At 42.8% G+C, this 20037-nt stretch overlaps 1 long non-coding RNA gene across 2 annotated transcripts in view; it reads right to left on the bottom strand.

The window, feature by feature from the left end:
- Positions 1-1527: 1527 nt before the first annotated feature.
- LOC139530453 (uncharacterized) overlaps positions 1528-20037 on the bottom strand; it is a 123764-nt gene continuing 105254 nt past the window's right edge. The window contains exons 4-6 of one of the 2 annotated variants that reach the window (XR_011666035.1): positions 9512-9656; positions 9254-9346; positions 1528-3629 (exon numbers count right to left, since the gene is read on the bottom strand). This is a non-coding gene — a long non-coding RNA (uncharacterized lncRNA). Of the gene's footprint in view, positions 3630-5904; positions 6488-9253; positions 9347-9511; positions 9657-20037 lie in introns of those variants that run through there. The other variant, XR_011666034.1, reaches the window with a different exon arrangement.

The following is a 20037-nucleotide window of genomic DNA, read 5'->3' on the forward strand; positions in this document are numbered from 1 at the left end:
ACAGGTTTTGGGGTGAGGGGTTCAGAGGTGCAGGGTTACAGGAGGGGGGACAGCAGTTGAGAATGCGGGCCGGTAGATGGTGTGAGACTGTCCTAAGCACGGGGCTCCAATGACGGTTACCCTTTAACCATTTAACCTTTATACCCTTTCACCTCAGGTATCTCTCTCCCTACTATGACCCAGCCAGGCCCAGCCCTGCTTCTTCATACTATCACATAGCCGTGATCGTCTATCGTCCTGATACGATTGCTGTCACAAGATTCCAGCTTGGTGCTGCAGCATAGCTATACTGTATACTCCCAGGTGAAAGAGGGGTGCTGTGATGGCCACACAGACACATACCTATAGACACAAGCTTGTGTGGCCAGACAACACAAGTTCGGATCTACGGGTTTGTGGCGGCTGGCAAGTTCTCTTCAGGGAGTAAACGAGATGAAGGATACCCTGTCTGAACAAAGAAACATGTCAAAGACAACGTTATCATTTATAATCCATTGTTGGGAGTCCTGCTGTGTCTGACATAGGCCGACAATAGGGAAATATAGAATACCAGAATGTCCCTAAAGGTCAAATGGGGCATAATATGGGAAGATGTGTTGGCTGTGTAATTATAACAAAACATTAAGAACACCTTGCTAATATTGAGGTGGACCCCCTTTTGCTCTCAAAACAGCCTCAATTGTGGGCATGGACTCTACAAGGTGTCGGAAGCGTTCCACAGGGATGCTGTGACATGTTGACTCCAATGCTTCCCACAGTTGTGTCAAGTTGGCTGGATGTCCTTTGGGTGGTGGACCATTCTTGATACACAGGAAACTGTTGAGCGTGAAAAACTCAGCAACATTGCAGTAATTGACACACTCAAACTAGTGTGCCTGGCACCTACTACCATACCCCGCTCAAAGGCACTTAAATATTTTGTCTTTCCCATTCACCCTCTGAATGGCACACATACATAATCCATGTCTCAACTATCTCAAGTCTTAAAGATCCTTATTTAACGTGTCTCCTCCCCTTCATCTACACTGATTGAAGTGGATTTAAATGGTGACATCAATAAGGGACCATAGCTTTCACCTCGATTCACCTGGTCAGTCTCTTCGAACAAAACAGCAGTATAAATTATTTCGACATTGTTGAGGAATGTACACTCCACAGGAGGTTGGTGGCACCTTAATTGGGGAGGACGGGCTCGAGGTAATGGCTGGAACGGAATAGGTGGAATGGTATTATATACATAAAACACACGACCTGTAAATAGCACACCGACTACCTCATCCCCATAGTAGTATTTATCCTCTTGCTCTTTTGCACCCCAGTATCTCTACTTGCACATCATCATCTGCACATCTATCACTCCAGTATTAATGCTAAATTGGTATTATTTTGCCTCTAGGGCCTATTTATTGCCTTACCTCCCTACTCTTCTACATTTGCACACACTGTACATAGACTTTTATTTTCTTTTATGTTATTGACTGTACGTTTGTTTATGTGTATCTCTGTGTTGTTGTTTTTGTCGCACTGCTTTGCTTTATCTTGGCCAGGTCGCAGTTGTAAATGAGAACTTCTTCTCAACTGGCCTACCTGGTTTAATAAAGGTGAAATAAAATAAAACATTAAAAAATATATATTTTATGCCATTCCATTGCTCCATTCCAGCTATTATTATAAGCCGTCCTCCCTTCAGCAGCCTCCTGTGGTACACTCCAAAAACAATGTTAAAATCTGTTGGTCATTCATTTCTCATCTTTATTCAGCACTTTGCATGTAACAAAACAGTTGTACAGTGAAGGACAATGTTAAGCACCATTCATACACAAATTGGAATTGTCCCTCAAGTCCCTTCTATCAACATTTTGAAAAGTGCATTAAAAACCTTGCAGGTTCAGACTAAAACCATTATCGATTGACAATGAAATAATGGGGCCATCCTTGAGTATGTAATGAGGTATCAAATGTTTGTCTCGATTTTTTTTTTTTTTTTATATATTCTTTATTGAATGTTAACTTCAGATTTGTTCTGTATGACAATTGAAAGAGTGTCCGTCTGACATGTATTCTATCACTTTATATTGGAGATCTAATGGGCACCGAAGACGTGGATGTCCATTAAGGCAGCCCTCCCCACCTCTCTGATTCAGAGGGGTTGGGTTAAATACAGAAGACACATTTCAGTTGAATGCATTCAGTTGTACAACTGACTAGGTATCCCCCTTTCCTTTTCCCTTAATGTAGTATGGCATTAGTTGTATAACCCTTATACAACTCATGCTTTTGCCTCTCAATATCAAACTCTGAAAGGGCGGAGAGAGAATAGTACATTGGTTTTTACAACGCCTTATTGTATTGTTATGTTAGCGTATATTCATTATTTTCAAGAGGTAGCCTATGACAAATGTACGTATAAGTGTCCACCATGAATATCCAGAACGAAAAATAAGTATTTCATTTCAGATATGTCTATCTGTCTTCTTGATGTCTGAATTGTAATGTAAAAATGGACCGACACAGACTTTGCTAAAAATATCTGTTACGACTTGACACAGTGTCAGTGAGTTGACAATATAGTGCAATGCGGAATTGCAGAGAAAAAAAAACAAGTTAAAAATGAATATATTGGCCATAGCTCTTATATAAAGACAATTAAATAACTGCTTTAGGGAGAGTCACCCTAGGAGATACAAGTGTAGAAAGGTATCATTTCACTATGAATAAGACAACAACAGTCAAATGTCAAATGAAAGGTCACCTGAAATTGACAATCAGTCAAAGTACTCAGTGAGGTCTGCAGAGCCACCTTGTCTGTCTTTTACCCCCCTACAGAAACACAACATGTGATATATACCATTTAACAGACATTTTTATCCAAAGCGACTTACAGTGCATACATTTTTTTATGTATAGTTGGCTCTGAGAAATCGATCCCACTATGTTGGCATCGCAAACGCCATGCTCTACCAACTGATGTCTTATTAAAATACAGAAATTATAGAACGCTTTTGACATTCAGCCACAAATCGAAAAGGTCATTCAATTGTCCATTGTGAAATGTAAATTGTGACAGCAAAACCTGGCGCAGATGCGTTAAATGATGCATTATGCAAATCTGCAAAGTATGTGGAATGAAAATAGAAAACGGCAAAGAGAGGTCGTATTAATATAGCATTTTGTCTCAGAAAATACAATGTTTTGTTTATGTACATCAGCACACTATCTTTCACAACAATCGCTGTAAAAATATTTTTCACAAACTGAGAGTGAATATACGTGAGGCAGAGATTTCATTTGCTTTATTTATTTTACCGTAGTTATCTGCCAGAAATACAGGAACTCACAAGTTCTGTTAACAATACACCGCTAGGGTCCTGTGAGGTAATGAGAGGTACAGAATCATAGGTCACACTGATTAACTTATCACAACAAACCAAGACCAAGGATAGAAAAATGGATCTGGAAAATAGAGAAATACGAAAAGAGAAATGCCAACGTACCAGTGTGGTAGTAGGTAGCCGATGGTGTGGGGACCACATGGCTGGTCATTCCTCGTCTCTTCATCTGGCGTCAAAATGGAGTCAGGCTTGAGGGACAGAGTAGGCCGGTTCCTTCAGCAAAAATATGGCAGAGACCTGGAACGACACACACATAAATCATTACAACCACATTGAACAGAGCAGAGAGTCTGTCTGACCCAGATACACACATTACAACCACATTGAACTGAGCAGAGAGCCTGTCTGACCCAGATACACACCCACCCAGAGAGACACACATACACAAACAAAAAGACACAAACACACAGTCACAAACACGTCCCAATTTCAGTACACCCAAAAACACACAGAATTGTTCTGAAACTACTAGTGAAAAAAGCCCAATAACAACAGCACTGTTCAAATAAGAGAATATTGCCAAGTCACCGGGCAGAAATCGAAGCAAAGACACTTTCTTTTCCCCCTCTTTCCCTCTCCTGTCCCCCTGTCCTATCCTAATTTACAGGGGTACAAAACCCAAAACCCTCAAGACTGTGTTTGAAAAAAGCTACGGCGAGCTAGAGACGGCGTAAGGTTGAATGCAGACGGTGAGATATGGTCGAGGAGGAGCTGCTGTAGCTGCGCAGGGCTGGCTCCAGAGAAAGTGGAGTTTGTGACCATGCAAATTAAAGGGTGGTGTTTTTTGGGGGGGCCGCTGTGTCGTTCTGCCCAGGGATTTTGGGACACCAGCAGTGTCCTTGGCTGCGGTTCTGACTCTCCTGAGCCGTGCCAAAATGTTGGATGTTTCCCTTTGTCTTAAACTCCCCGAATCAAATCAAACAAGGGGATGACGAAAATACATTTCCTCGAACAGGCAGGGGGAAAAAATGGAACCACAAACATTTAAAAAAGAGCGAAAGTCAGAGAAGAAAAGAGCGGGAGAGAAGGAGAGAGTGAGAGAGAGAGCGTGAGAGAGTGCAAGACTAAAAATAATAGAAGCTTAACAGAAGATTGAGGGGGAAAAAACGACAGAAGATTCTTAGGAAAAGTGAAGACTGAAAAGGACTGCTTTTCACAGCAGAGTTTTCTCTGCTAACATGCCTCCTATCTCTCCCCAAATGCCAGCGAGCCAGCTGCCTAGTGAGTCTCCTCTCCTCCGCCTGCTCCATAACACAGCAGACCACGCCTCAGCCCCAGCCTGTCCAATCCATGCCGTGTAGTGAGAGACAGAGACAGAGAGAGAGAGACTTTCCAAAATGGCTGAGGGCCGGGGCCGAGCAGACACAGAGTGAGAGGCATAGCTACAGCTAGCAGAAAGGGATAGGGAGAGTAGCACTCCTCACACACCCCGTCCTGCTCAAGAGATGGCTGGCCCAGCCCGTCTGAACGCTGCCTCACCCCGCCTCACCCCGCTGCTGCTGTAAAAGAGCATCACTCTCTTTCTCCTTACTCTCCTCATACACCCTTTGTCCCATTCATTCACTTTCAGGCCAGAGCAATGGTGCACAGCTGTCGTCACCCCATAGGAAGAAGCTTTATTCAGCTCGGCCGAGCCCAAAATACATGGATGCTGCTAGTACTGCCAGGCTGTATGACGATGCTTGAGTCTGGCTCAATGTTGTCTGTCTAGGACACAGTCTGGCAGTTCCATGTAGCTACCCTACTCCCGATGCAGTGCCATGGCTTTCTGGCTGTCTCACTATGTCTCTCTCTCTGTCTACGTGTATGACCCATATATTTAACGTTTCAAAACCAATGCAGGTTAGGAAAATCAAAGAGAGTCTGGATCCAGAGGGAATCGTTTCAGGGTTGCACATGCAGTAAGGCAGTGCAACACCGAATTTCTTCCCATGGTCAGGGGGACATACAGTATTTACCAAGCATTTTGGATCATTTCAACATTTTGGATCACTCAACATTTTGGATCACTCTTTTGTTTTGAGAGTAAATCTGTACATACATGAAAACGGTACATTTTTTAATGTCCCAAAAAGGCAGACGATGAGGCTAGGATATTGTTCATCCACATTCTGTACATTTTCTTTCAAATCGTACAAATCATATATTTTTGGTGAAATTATAGATTTTTTGTGAAATTATAGATTTTTTTCTGAAGCCGAAAAAAACAGGACATTGTCAATCTAATTTGACCTATGCACTAACAAGGCTTTTCAGCATCAGCAGCTTGACTACTGCTAGAGTACTGTACCTTTGTTGATCTACTGTACCTCAACAACAGATGTACTCACATTGGATGGGTTGATTAGGATTCAAATCTCTCTAATACATACTCTTAGAGTAGGTTTAACCAATTAATGTACTTGGTTATGTAAATGTATTTTTTTCATCTAAGACATCATCCCAATCTACTCATTAAAACATCATGGGGATGTTTTCCCAGACACAGATTAACCTAGTCCTGGACTAAAAAACAAGATCAATGAAAAATCTCCAGCCAAAATGATTTCTATTCTAGGACTAGGTGTAATCTCTGGTAACGAAACCACCACTTCACCCTACATTTGACCTAGCCTAACACATAAGCCTACTCAGACAATGTAGATGACAGCTTTTGCTTTTTTTTAAAGCTATACATGGTTCATGTTCCTGTTATAAACAATAGAGTAATGCAACCTTAAATGTAGTTATCAAATCAAATCAAACTTTATTTGTTAGATACGTCGAATACAACAAGTGTGGACCTTACCGTGAAATGCTTACTTACAAGCCCGTAACCAACAGTGCAGTTCCAGAAGAGTTCAAAAAATATTTACCAAATAAACTAAAGTAAAAAATTATAAAAAGTAACACAATAAAATAACAATAACGAGGCTATATACAGGGGGTACCGGTACCGAGACAATGTGCAGGAGTACAGGTTAGTCAAGGTAATTTGAACATGTAGGTAGCAGAAATGTCAACAGCTGGCAGTAAAGTGGCATGACAAACGAGACGTCCATGTCCTCTCCACTGTCCATACAGCAACCATGTCGGCCACAGGGAAGGTGGACCACCTGACGGGAGAGAGAGAAATCAAACCAGACTGTGTGCTTGACTATAACGTCAAAATGGCGGCAGTGGATAAGGCGGACATGATAAACAGCTTTGTGGAATGCTTTCAGAAAACTACCACTTTTAGACTCAATTTGGCATGAGGGTCTGCTATACAAATTGATGGAAAATGGTGTTGGGGGAAAAATAAACATTATAACATCTATGTACACAATTAACAAGTATGCGGTTAAAATTGGCAAAGAAACACACACATTTCTTCCCACAGGGCCTTGGGGTGAGACAGGGATGCAGCTTAAGCCCCACCCTCTTCAACATATATTTTTTATTTAACTCTTATTTAACTAGGCAAGTCTGTTAAGAACAAATTATTATTTACAATGACGGCCTACCCCAGTCAAACCCTAAAGAAGCTGGGCCAATTGTGCACCGCCCTATGGGACTCCCGATCACAGCCGGTTGCGATACAGCCTGGAATCAAACCAGGGTCTGTAGAGACTTCTCTAGCACTGAGATCCAGTGCCTTACACCGCTACGCCACTCGGGTGCCCTCACCAATATCAACGAATTGGCTAAAACACTAAAACAGTCTGCAGCACCCGGCCTCACCCTACTAGAATCTGAAGTCAAATGTCTACTGTTAGCTGATGATCTGGTGCTTTTGTCCCCAACCAATGAGGGCCTTCAACACCTAGATGTTCTGAACAGATTGTGCCCGACGTGGGCCCTGAAAGTAAATCTCAGTAAGAGAGAATTAGGCCAATACCCGCTAGTTATCAAAATCCAGAAAAGAGCCATTCAATTCTACAACCACCTAAAAGGAAGTGATTCCAAAACCTTCCATAACAAAGCCATCACCTACAGAGAGATTAACCTGGAGAAGGGTCCCCTAAGCAAGCTGGTCCTGGGGCTCTGTTCACAAACACAAACAGACCCCACAGAGCCCCAGGACAGCAACACAATTAGACACAACCAAATCATGAACAAACAAAAAGATAATTATTTTCAATGTGTCAAGTAGTTAACAAAAAAACAGAGCAAACTAGAATGCTTATTGTCCCTAAACAGATAGTACACAGTGGCAGAATAAATACCTGACCACTGTGACTGACTCAAACTTAAGGAAAGCTTGGAATATGTACAGACTCAGTGAGCATAGCCTTGCTATTGAGAAAGGCTGCCTAGTCAGACCTGGCTCTCAAGAGAAGACTGCTCTGGCACACTGCCCACAAAATGAGGTGGAAACTGAGCTGCACTTCCTAACCTCCTGCCAAATGTACGACCATATTAGAGACACACATTTCCTTAAGATTACACAGACCCACAAAGAACTTGAAAACAAAGCCAATGTTGATAAACTTCCCATATCTGTTCGGTGAAATACCACAGTGTGCCATCACTGCAGCAAGATATGTGACCTGTTGCCACAAGAAAAGGGCAACCAGTGAAGTACAAACACCACATTGTAAACACAACCTTATATTTATTTTCCATTTTGTACTTGTAACTATTTGCACATAATCTGACATTTAAATTGTCTTTATTCTTTTGGAACTTTTCTGTGTGCAATGTTTACTGTTAATGTTTTTATTTTGTTTATTTCACTTGTGTTTTATTATCTACTTCACTTGCTTTGGCAATGTAAACATATGTTTCCCATGCCAATAAAGCCCTTGAAATTGACATTGAATTGACATTGACATTGAAGTGTTGGAAATGTTAGGATTGGAGGAAGAGAGAAAGAAAGACAGAAAATGGTAAGAGACAGGGTTTCTGGAGCAGGGCAGCTAATGAGAGCATGTGTGGCCAATCTCCAACCCTTGAGCTGAAATTGAACCTGAGATTTCATTTCAGACAAAAGAAACACCGTTGTATGACAAACTGGCTTCCCATTAAAGAGAAATGCACTCCTCTGCAAGTCCCAGGGACCCCCCACCTCCTCCATCCCCCTTCTGCCCCTTACTCCCCTCTTCCCCTCTATTTTCTCATCTCTCCCCCTCCCTCTCCTCTATGCCCTTCTCCCCTCTCCCTCTCTTTCCACCTCGCACTATTTCCCAAAGTTCAGCTCCCTTGACTATATTATGCACCTCGTCTCTCTCTCTCTCTCTCTCTCTCTCTCTCTCTCTCTCTCTCTCTCTCTCTCTCTCTCTCTCTCTCTCTCTCTCTCTCTCTCTCTCTCCTCTCCTCTCCTCTCCTCTCCTCTCCTCTCCCTGTCTGCCATGTGAGATGAGATGTGTTAATATTGCTGTAGTCTTGGCAGTAGTGTTTTCAGGGTGATTAGCACCAAGGTACTGCCACCTGTAGATTAATAGATATTGAGTACAGCAATTAGGTATCCCCTTCCTACAGGCTAGGCAGGAGTCAAGTGGAGAAGATTTTTACATAATTTCTCCACTTGTTCTCTTTCTGTCCTTCACATAGTTTCAGAGACAAAGCCATGTGAACATAGTATCATTCTTAAGGTTTTAATAGCTTAAATGTATGTTTTGGTCCTAGCCAAGGGCAACTTGAAACGGACTAGATGTACAATTCCTCCTCTATCTATTGTTAACTCCAACTTCAATATTGGACTATGAGTTGATATCAGTGGAGGCTGGTGACTTGGTAAATTTAGGAGGACGGGAGACCCACGGTACAGGTGCGGAAGGCACGCAGACCACAAAGTGTGTTTCAAAAATCATCAAAGACTCGTTATTTAAACCTAAAGCATTTAATAAAGACATTTATAGTATAATATTATGGGGAAGGGGAATGAGAAGGCTACTTACAGTGTTGGAAAGGGATCACAGCAGTGATTGAATGAGGGTATGTGGCATAAGTTGAGGTGTTCAGAGCCTTGACCAGTGCAGGACAGGATTTGACTGGGAAGACAAAAAACAATAACACAAGACTCTACGCAGTTCGACAAAAGAGCTAAGAATGAGTTAGTCCAAGCAAGGAGTAAAATCTTTGATGTGAAATAATGTGATTGTGTATGTGATTGCCTCTACATATAGTAATGAGAGGATATTGATAAGGGTACTCACAGTGCTTGGAAGGGAAACATTCAATGTGCCAGTGAATGAGCGGGCACATGAGACGTGGCTTCAGTTCATGTCAGGAGAAAGTTGACAATGGTAGTGGAGTGGAGTAGTCATCACCTCTTAAATCAGGGAACAGGATGGGACTTAGCTGTAAATACAAATAGCAGATACATTCCATTACAGCTGTGCCATCGTAGGTTTGGACAACGAGTTTCTATATGAAGTTAAACTCAGACATCTCAAAATTCATAAAGTCAAACACAGACTGCACATCTCACCCACTTGACACATCAAAGTAGCGCAATAAACGTTCCTGAATAAACCTGGGGTGGCAGGTAGCCTAGTGGTTAGCCTGTTTGGGCGCATTAACCGCTAGCGGGACACCTACAACAACATCCAGTGAAATTGCAGAGCACGAAATTCAAAATACAAAAATCCTAATATTAAATATTCATGAAAATACAAGTGTTATACATCATTTAAAAGCTTAACTTCTTGTTAATCCAACTGCGTTGTCAGATTTCAAAAAGGCTTTACGGCGAAAGCATACCATGTGATTATCTGAGGACAGCGCACCACATCAAAATACTTTTTCAACCAGCACAGGCGTCACAAAATCACAAATAGCGATTAAATAAATCACTTACCTTTGAAGATCTTCCTCTGTTTGCAATCCCAAGGGTCCCAGCTACACAATGAATGGTAGTTTTGTTCGATAAAGTCCTTCTTTATATCCAAAAATGTCAGTTTAGTTGGCGCCAATGATCTCAGTAATCCACTCGTTCAACGTGCATACAAACGAATCCAAAAAGTTACTGGTAAAGTTCATCCAAACAAGTCAAACAATGTTTCTAATTAATCCTCAGGTACTCTAATATCTAAATGAATGATAATATTTAAGACGGAGAATAGTATGTTCTATAGGGAAGATAAATAACGAAGAGCGCGCACCTGATTCACACGCCAACAAGACTACTTTTCTAATGAGAGACACCTTGGAAAAACTACAACTACTTGCTTATTTTTCAAAAAACAAGCCTGAAACTCTTTCTAAAGACTGTTGAAATCTAGTGGAAGCCATAGGAACTGCAAGCTGTGTCCTATCTATTTGTAAATCCCATAAGCTTGCATTGAAATGGCCTGTGACCTCAACAAAAAAAAATCAGGATGGATTGTCCTCAGATTTTCACCTGCCATATCAGTTCTGTTATACTCACAGACATTATTTGAACAGTTTTAGAAACTTCTATCTAATGCTACCAATTTAATGCATATCCTAGCTTCTGGGCCTGAGTAACAGGCAGTTCCGAAATTCCGAACAATAACCAGTATGCTAAAGATGCTAAGAAGCCTTTTGGAACTCGATGTGGCGCTCCAGTACCGCTTGCCGTGCGGTAACAGAGAAAACAGTCTATGACTAGAGTGGCTGGAGTTTTTGACAATTTTTAGGGTTTTCCTCTGACACCACGTGATATAGAGATCCTGCATGGCAGGAAGCTTGGCCCCAGTGATTTACTGGGCCGTACGCAATACACTCTGTAGTGCCTTGAGGTCGGAGGCCAAGCAGTTGCTATACCAGGCAGTAATGCAACCAGTCTGGATGCTCTCGATGGTGCAGCTGTAGAACCATTTGAGGATCTGAGGACCCATGCCAGTTTGCTCAGTTTGGATGTTGCCTGTAATCCATGGCTTCTGGTTGGGGTAAGTACGTACGGTCACTGTGGGGACGGCGTCATCGATGCACTTATTGATGAAGCCAGTGACCGATGTGGTGTACTCCTCAATGCCATCAGAATAATCCCAGAACATATTCCAGTCTGTGCTAGCAAAACAGTCCTGTAGCTTAGCATCTGCTTCATCTGACCACTTTCTTACTCACCGAGTCACTGGTGCTTCCTGCTTTAGGCTTTGCTTGTAAGCAGGAATCAGGAGAATATAATTTTGGTCAGATTTGCCAAATGGAGGGTGAGGGAGAGCTTTGTACGCATCTCTGTGTGTGGAGTAAAGGTGGTCTAGAGTTTTTTCCCTCTGGTTGCCCATTTAACATGCTGATAGAAATGAGGTGAAACGGATTTGAATTTCCCTGCATTAAAGTCCCTGCCACTAGGAGCACCGCCTCTGGATGAGCGTTTTCTTGTTTGCTTATGGCTGTATACAGCTCATTGAGTGCGGTCTTAGTGCCAGCATCGGTTTGTGATGGTAAATAGACAGCTACGAAAAATATAGATGTAAACTCTCTTGGTAAATAGTGTGGTCTACAGCTTATCATGAGATACTCTACCTCAAGCGAGCAAAACCTTGAGACTTCCTTAGATTTCGTGGACAAGCTGTTGTTCAGAAATATTGATAGGCCGCCGCCCCTTGTCTTACCAGAGGCCGCTGTTCTATCCTGCCGAAAAAGCTTGAAACCCACCAGCTTTATGTTAATTGTTGTCGTTCAGCCACGACTCGGTGAAATATAACATATTACAGTTTTTAATGTCCTGTTGGTAGGATATAAGTGCTCGAAGGTCGTCTATTTTATTTTCCATTGATTGTACATTGCTAATAGGACTGATGGTAAAGGTAGATTACCCTCTCGGTGACGGCACGGCACCAGGACCATCGTCCACGATATCTTCGTCTTTTCCTCCTGCGAATGACAGGGATGAGGGCCTTGTCGGGTGTCTGGAGTAAATCCTTCCCATCCAACTTGTTAAAGAAGAAGAATTCCTCCAGTACGGGGTGAGTAATCGCTGCCCTGATATAAAGAAGCTATTTTCGGTCATGTTGGCAGAAACAGTGCAGGGGTCTACAACAGGTCCATCGCGAGCTACCAGAAGCTCGCAGCCCACCTATGAGTAGCTCACCAAACAATTCTGAAAGTGCATGTATTTTCACATGTTCCCATGCAAACTGTCATAAACAAATCTCACAAGTATCTGACACCTCAAGCTCCTGGCTACTATTCATTCAAATCCACATTGACGTATCCCATTCCCCCTATAGGCACCAAAGGCTTAAAAAGCTGAACGTAACAAATTATTTGCCAATTAATTTCCTGTAATATTGCCCCTGTATGTCTGTGTGGTGTGCACTTTGGTCTATCATTCACTTAGTGTAGCCAGTTAGCAATAATGCTAACTGTCTTCTGGGTAATAATAATAATAAATTATATTTAGACAGAAATACTTTCCCCAAAACCTTCTCAATTAAATGTTAACTGCAAAGTAGTCTCACCTGTCACAATTATATCATCATTATTTGGGTGGGCTTTGGTTTTGCAAACTGTTTTGGCGTATGCAGCAGCAAAACTATTGCTAGACCAGCACATTCCTCTCTTGCAAAATGCGCAATTAATCATATTTTCTTTCCAGCCCTCAAATGCTCTTCTGATGTAATTTAAGCATTGACATGGACTCAGAACATCCTATTTCTTTGTTTCTCTATGAATGACTGGAATTTTGAGAGTGAAAAAGTGAAAAAAAACAGGAATTATTAAACAGAGAACTGAATTTTGGAAAATACAATTTGAAAGCTAGGACAAAAAAATCATGATTAGCTCGTGACATGTTTCATCATTTAAAAGTAGCTCACATGCTAGAAAAGGTAGGAGACCCCTGGTCCAGTGTGTTAGTGTGTGCGTGTTTGTGTGTGTGTGTGCGTGTGGGGGTGTTTGTGTGCGTTCGTGTGTGTGTGCATGTGTGTGCATGGGTCTAGACCCAGGCCCTGGCCCAGACTGAGGGAGCTGGAGTAGAAGCATTGCATTGTGGGAGAGTCTGTCGAGACAGTGGCATCCCAGGCTGTCTGAGGAGTGAAGAAAGGGTGCCGCATGAGTGCGTGAGCAGAATAACTAAATGAGAGAGAGAGAGGGAGGGGAGTGGAGAAGGGGTGAAAGAGATAGAAAGGAGGGAGAGAGAAAATAAGAATAAACATAGATGACAAAGAGCATGCCCGTGCATGCGGCCACACATGCACTCCAACACACTTACACACACATTATCGCTCAACTTTACTTATTGAGAAGTGCAAACTATTTGACTTTGATGTGCATGTTTTGCATATTGATGAGGAATTACTGAGATAAAGACAATGCATTAACTCCCCATAGAGACAGACTACAATGTCTACTCTGTCCTAATGGGTCCACATTCAGTATGTTATTAATGTCCGTCGGGCCTTTAAATCTTTAACTTGGCCTAAACTGGAACACCTGGCCTCAGTCAGGTCCTTTAGCAAGTTGACTTCTCGAACCCAGTCTCCAGTCTCAGCTACAGGCAGTAAACTGTTCAAACACTAAAACTAGTGGCAACTGCGGAACCTTAACTTTGTAGTAATCCAAGACTGTGTCGACCCAGTCTTCGCTACAGGGTGTACAATGCTCCAAGACTGTGTCGACCCAGTCTTTGCTACAGGGTGTACAATGCTCCAAGACTGTGTCGACCCAGTCTTCGCTACAGGGTGTGCAATGCTCCAAGACTGTGTCGACCCAGTCTTCACTACAGGGTGTACAATGCTCCAACACTGTGTCGACCCAGTCTTCGCGACAGGGTGTACAATGCTCCAAGACTGTGTCGACCCAGTCTTCGCTACAGGGTGTACAATGCTCCAAGACTGTGTCGACCCAGTCTTCACTACAGGGTGTACAATGCTCCAACACTGTGTCGACCCAGTCTTCGCGACAGGGTGTACAATGCTCCAAGACTGTGTCGACCAAGTCTTCGCTACAGGGTGTACAATGCTCCAAGACTGTGTCGACCCAGTCTTCGCTACAGGGTGTGCAATGCTCCAAGACTGTCTCTCAGCTACAGGCAGCAGTGCTCAAAGAGCAGATGAACGAGATCACCATGCAGAGAGAGCAGCTGTGTTATCCCTTCACTGACTTTCTACTGCCCTCTCCTCCCCTGTCTGTCTTCTCTCATTCACTTTTCTGTTAGAAGCGCTAGAGATTTGAAGAGTATGGCAAGTAACAGAAGAAGCAGAGAGAATCAAGCATGATTTCTAGGATTGATTTTTAAGTAGAAACACTTGGAACTTGTGGTTATATCATTATCTATGTTCGGTGATTTTCTTAAATGACTGTCCTTCTCCCTGGTTGAGTGACGGTTTGATAGTCTTTGTGCGTCTTTCTCAAATCAAATCAAAGTTTATTGGTCGCGTACACAGATATGCAGGTGTTATAGCAGGTGCAGCGAAATGCTTATGATTCTAGCTCCCACAGTGCAGAAAAAAGTATAGCAAATGCAATTCAAATACCCAAAAGTATCCGATACCTTGCGTGCCAAAGTCGTGATTGATGAGGGGGCGTGGGGATAGACATCATGTGTTTATACCATAGGGGTTCTCAGTATATGGTTTTGGGGTCTTAATTATTTTATTTGTGTGTGAGCAAGACACTCTTGTTTGTGTGTGTGTGTGTGTGTGTTGTGATCCCAGCAAACACGGGACATCCTGAGAACATTTGGAGCGATGGTTATCCCACTGACATTCTGAGAACATTCTAAGAATGTTGCGTGATGGTCCCATGGGAACGTTCTCTGGGGTTCATTTGTCTTGATCCCTGTAAGTTCCCAGGACATCACTGAGGACCATGTCAGGACCTTTTTAGGTCGTTCTCAGGACTTTCATTTTACTAGTCCGCGGGACGTCGCGCGATGCTCCCTGGGGGATCTTTGTATAGTTCCTGGTTTGTCTCGGGGAAGTCCCAAAGGACATTTTTAGCAGGTTCTTGGGACGTTGTGTTATGGTCCCCTGAACATTTTTGAGACATTGTGTCATAGTCCCCTGGAGGTTTTTGTCACAGGATGGTCCCAGGTGTCCCAAACCATTATGAGTGAAATCATGAAATGGTATAGGGGTTTTAAGGTAAGTGGTACGCTGTTCCGATAAAATAGTGTACAAATCTTTAATCAATCAAAATAGGATTACATTTGACATGTTCACTTAGTACTGACTTTTCAATATGACCCCACCAGGGATTTGAACTCAGAACCTCTGGATGTAGTGTGTGCTGATCTTTCTGCTACTCCCCAAAGTCTGTAGACTTGGAAGTCCCCTACACATTCATTACCTTTAATACATCTGCACTGCTATATTAATTATCAGTTAATCTGACTATTCTCTCATTTATTTAATTAAATTGACTTTCAGCAGTTTGAGTTTGGGTTTTCAATATAGTGGTCTAATGTTGGTGGGCATATTATTCTGTTTTTATGTTACTCCTGAATAAGTGTCATAAAAAGAATATTTTTTTTTTCAGTCACACTGTACTTCACCAATCAGGGTCTTGATGAGCTTGGCAACAGTAACAAGGGGTGATGTGTCATGAAACTAGGGTGTGCGTGCCCTGCGTAAAACATCTTTTTTTCCATCATCATGTGACCATCAGGTGACGTCCCCGGGACAAATCTGGAACTACACAAAATCCTCCAGGGGACCATGACACAATGTCCCTAGAACATTCAGGGGACCTTCAGGAGATCATGACACAACATCACAGGAACGTCCTAAAAACATCCTTACGTAAGTATTCAGACCCTTTGCTATGAGACTCGAAATTAAGCTCAGGTCTTTCCTGTTTCCGTTGATCATCCTTGAGATATAACTTGATTTGGAGTCCACCTGTGGTAAATACAATTGATTGGATATGATTTGTAAAGGCACACAACTGTATATATAAGGTCCCACAGTTGACAGTGCATGTCACAGCAAAAACCAAGCCATGAGGTGGAAGGAATTGTCAATAGAGCTCCGAGACAGGATTGTGTCGAGGCACAGATCTGGGGAAGAGTATGGAAAACTGGCATGGTGGTGACAGCATCATGCTGTGGGGATGTTTTTCAGCGGCAGGGACTGGGAGACTAGTCAGGATCGAGGAAAAGATGAACGGAGCAAAGTACAGAGAGATCCTTGATGAAGACCTGCTCCCGAGCGCTCAGGACCTCAGACTGGGGCAATGGTTCATCTTCCAATCGGACAACGACCCTAAGCACACGACCAAGACAATCAAGGAGTGGCTTTGGGACATGTCTCTGAATCTCCTTGAGTGGCACAGCCAGAGCACTGATTTGAACCTGAGCGAACATCTCTGGAGAGACCAGAAAATAGCTGTGCAGCGATGCTCCCCATCCAACCTGACAGAGATTGAGAGAATCTGCAGAGAAGAATCGGAGAAACTCCCCAAATACAGGTGTGCCGAGCATGTAACATCTTAGAAGAGTCGAGGCTGTAATCGCTGCCAAAGGTGCTTCAACAAAGTACTGAGTAAAGGGTCTGAATACTTATGTAAATGTGATATTTCAAGGATTTTTTTGGTAATAAATTGACAAAAAGTTCTAAAAAACTGTTTTTGCTTTGTCATTACGGGTGTGTGTAGATTGATGAGGAAAAAAACAACAATTTAATCAGTTTTACAATAAAGCTGTAATCTAACAAAATGTTGAAAAAGTCAATGGGTCTGAATACTTTCCAAATGCAGTGTATGAGGTGAGTGTGAAAGTGTGATTGTGTGTGTGTGTGTGTGTGTGGCATCAGTGAAGGTATGTGCCGATTTTGCAGGTTTTCCTACTTACAAAGCATGTAGAGGTCTGTAATTTTTATCATAGGTACACTTCAACTATGAGAGACGGAATCTAAAACAAAAATCCAGAAAATCACATTGTATGATTTTTAAGTAATTAATTTGCATTTTATTGCATGACATAAGTATTTGATACATCAGAAAAGCAGAACTTAATATTTGGTACAGAAACCTTTGTTTGCAATTACAGAGATCATACGTTTCCTGTAGTTCTTGACTAGGTTTGCACACACTGCAGCAGGGATTTTGGCCCACTCCTCCCTACAGATCTTCTCCAGATCCTTCAGGTTTCGGGGCTGTCGCTGGGCAATACGGAGTTTCAGCTCCCTCCAAAGATTTTCTATTGGGTTCAGGTCTGGAGACTGGCTAGGCCACTCCAGGACCTTGAGATGCTTCTTACGGAGCCACTCCTTAGTTGCCATGGCTGTGTGCTTCGTGTCGTTGTCATGCTGGAAGACCCAGCCACGACCCATCTTCAATGCTCTTACTGAGGGAAGGAGGTTGTTGGCCAAGATCTCGCGATACATGGCCCCATCCATCCTCCCCTCAATACGGTGCAGTCGTCCTGTCCCTTTGCAGAAAAGCATCCCCAAAGAATGATGTTTCCACCTCCATGCTTCACGGTTGGGATGGTGTTCTTGGGGTTGTACTCATACTTCTTCTTCCTCCAAACACGGCGAGTGGAGTTAGACCAAAAAGCTCTATTTTTGTCTCATCAGACCACATGACCTTCTCCCATTCCTCCTCTGGATCATCCAGATGGTCATTGGCAAACTTCAGACAGGCCTGGACATGCACTGGCTTAAGCAGGGGGACCTTGCGTGCGCTGCAGGATTTTAATCCATGACGGCGTAGTGTGTTACTAATGGTTTTCTTTGAGACTGTGGTCCCAGCTCTCTTCAGGTCATTGACCAGGTCCTGCCGTGTAGTTCTGGGCTGATCCCTCACCTTCCTCATGATCATTGATGCCCCACGAGGTGAAATCTTGCATGGAGCCCCAGACCGAGGGTGATTGACCGTCATCTTGAACTTCTTCCATTTTCTAATAATTGCGCCAACAGTTGTTTCCTTCTCACCAAGCTGCTTGCCTATTGTCCTGTAGCCCATCCCAGCCTTGTGCAGGTCTACAATTTTATCCCTGATGTCCTTACACAGCTCTCTGGTCTTGGCCATTGTGGAGAGGTTGGAATCTGTTTGATTGAGTGTGTGGACAGGTGTCTTTTATACAGGTAACGAGTTCAAACAGGTGCAGTTAATACAGGTAATGAGTGGAGAACAGGAGGGCTTCTTAAAGAAAAACTAACAGGTCTGTGAGAGCCGGAATTCTTACTGGTTGGTAGGTGATCAAATACTTATGTCATGCAATAAAATGCAAATTAATTATTTAAAAATCATACAATGTGTTTTCTGGATTTTTGTTTTAGATTCCGTCTCTCACAGTTGAAGTGTACCTATGATAAAAATTACAGACCTCTACATGCTTTGTAAGTAGGAAAACCTGCAAAATCGGCAGTGTATCAAATACTTGTTCTCCCCACTGTATGTGTGAGTGTGCGTGTGCGTGTGCGTAGAGTCAGTGCAAGAGAGTTAGTTCAAAAAGAGTCACTGCAGGTACTCCAGGTAGCCATTTGATTATCTATTTAGCAACCTTGTTAGCAGTCTTATGGGTTGGGGGTAGAATTGTTTCAGGGTCCGATTAGTTCCAGAACAGAGAACAGGCTATGACTTGGGGCGCAGAAGTTTTTGACAAGTTTTTGCCTTCCTCTGACACCACCTGGTATAGAGGTCCTGGATGGCTTGGCCCCAGTGATCTACTGGGCTGGCACCACCCTCTGCAACGCCTTGTGGTCGGGTGCCTTGCAGTTGCCCTACCAAGAGGCAATGCAGCCAGTCAAGATGCTCTAAATGGTTTAGGATCCGAGGGCTCATGAAAAATCTTTTCACCCTCCTGAGGGGGATGAGGAGTTGTAGTCATCTCTTCACAACTATGTGGGTGATTGTGGACTCTTAATTCCTTAGCGACTTGGAGTGGGTCCAGGGTTTCTGGGATGATGGTGTTGATGTGAGCCATGTCCAGCCTTTCAAAGCATTTCATGGCTATATATTTGAGTGCTATGGGGCAATACTCGTTTAGGCAGGTTAAACTTGGCATTCCTGGAGAAAGAGACTATGGTGGCCTGCTTGAAAAAGGTTGGTATTACAAACCGGATCAGGGATAGGTTGAAAATGTCAGGGAAGACACTTGCCAGGTGGTCAGCGCATGCTCTGAGTACGCATTCTGGTTTTCCGTCTGGCCACGCAGCCTTGCGAATATTAACCTGTTTTAAAGGTCATACTCACATCGCCTACGGAGAGCGAGAACACACAGTCGTCCGGAACAGTTGGTGCTCTCAGGGTAACGAAACTGTGGATCTAGACAGTGTTTCTAAAATGATAAATGATTTCATACTCGTTAGAAATGAAAATGTGTGTATATCTTTTCTGAAATTCTTAGAAAAAATAAAATATACGATGGTATACATACAACACTTCTCATTATTGATTTGCATTCAACAATGTCTGAAAATGTTAAGGATATTTACTACAATCAAATCAAATCAAAGTTTATTTGTCACGTGCGCTGAATTCAACACCTTACAGTGAAATGCTTACTTAAAGGCAAAAAAGGTATTAGGTGAACAATAGGTAAGTAAAGAAATAAAACAACAGTAAAAAGACAGGCTATATACAGTAGCGAGGCTATAAAAGTAGCGAGGCTACATACAGACACCGTTTAGTCAGGCTGATTGAGGTAGTATGTACATGTAGATATGGTTAAAGTGACTATGCATATACGATGAACAGAGAGTAGCAGTAGCGTAAAAGAGGGGTTGGCGGGTGGTGGGTGGGACACAATGCAGATAGCCCAGTTAGCCAATGTGCGGGAGCACTGGTTGGTTGGCCCAGTTGAGGTAGTATGTACATAAGTGTA

Source organism: Salvelinus alpinus, chromosome 9, assembly GCF_045679555.1.
Source record: "Salvelinus alpinus chromosome 9, SLU_Salpinus.1, whole genome shotgun sequence".
Classification (NCBI taxonomy): Eukaryota; Metazoa; Chordata; class Actinopteri; order Salmoniformes; family Salmonidae; genus Salvelinus; species Salvelinus alpinus.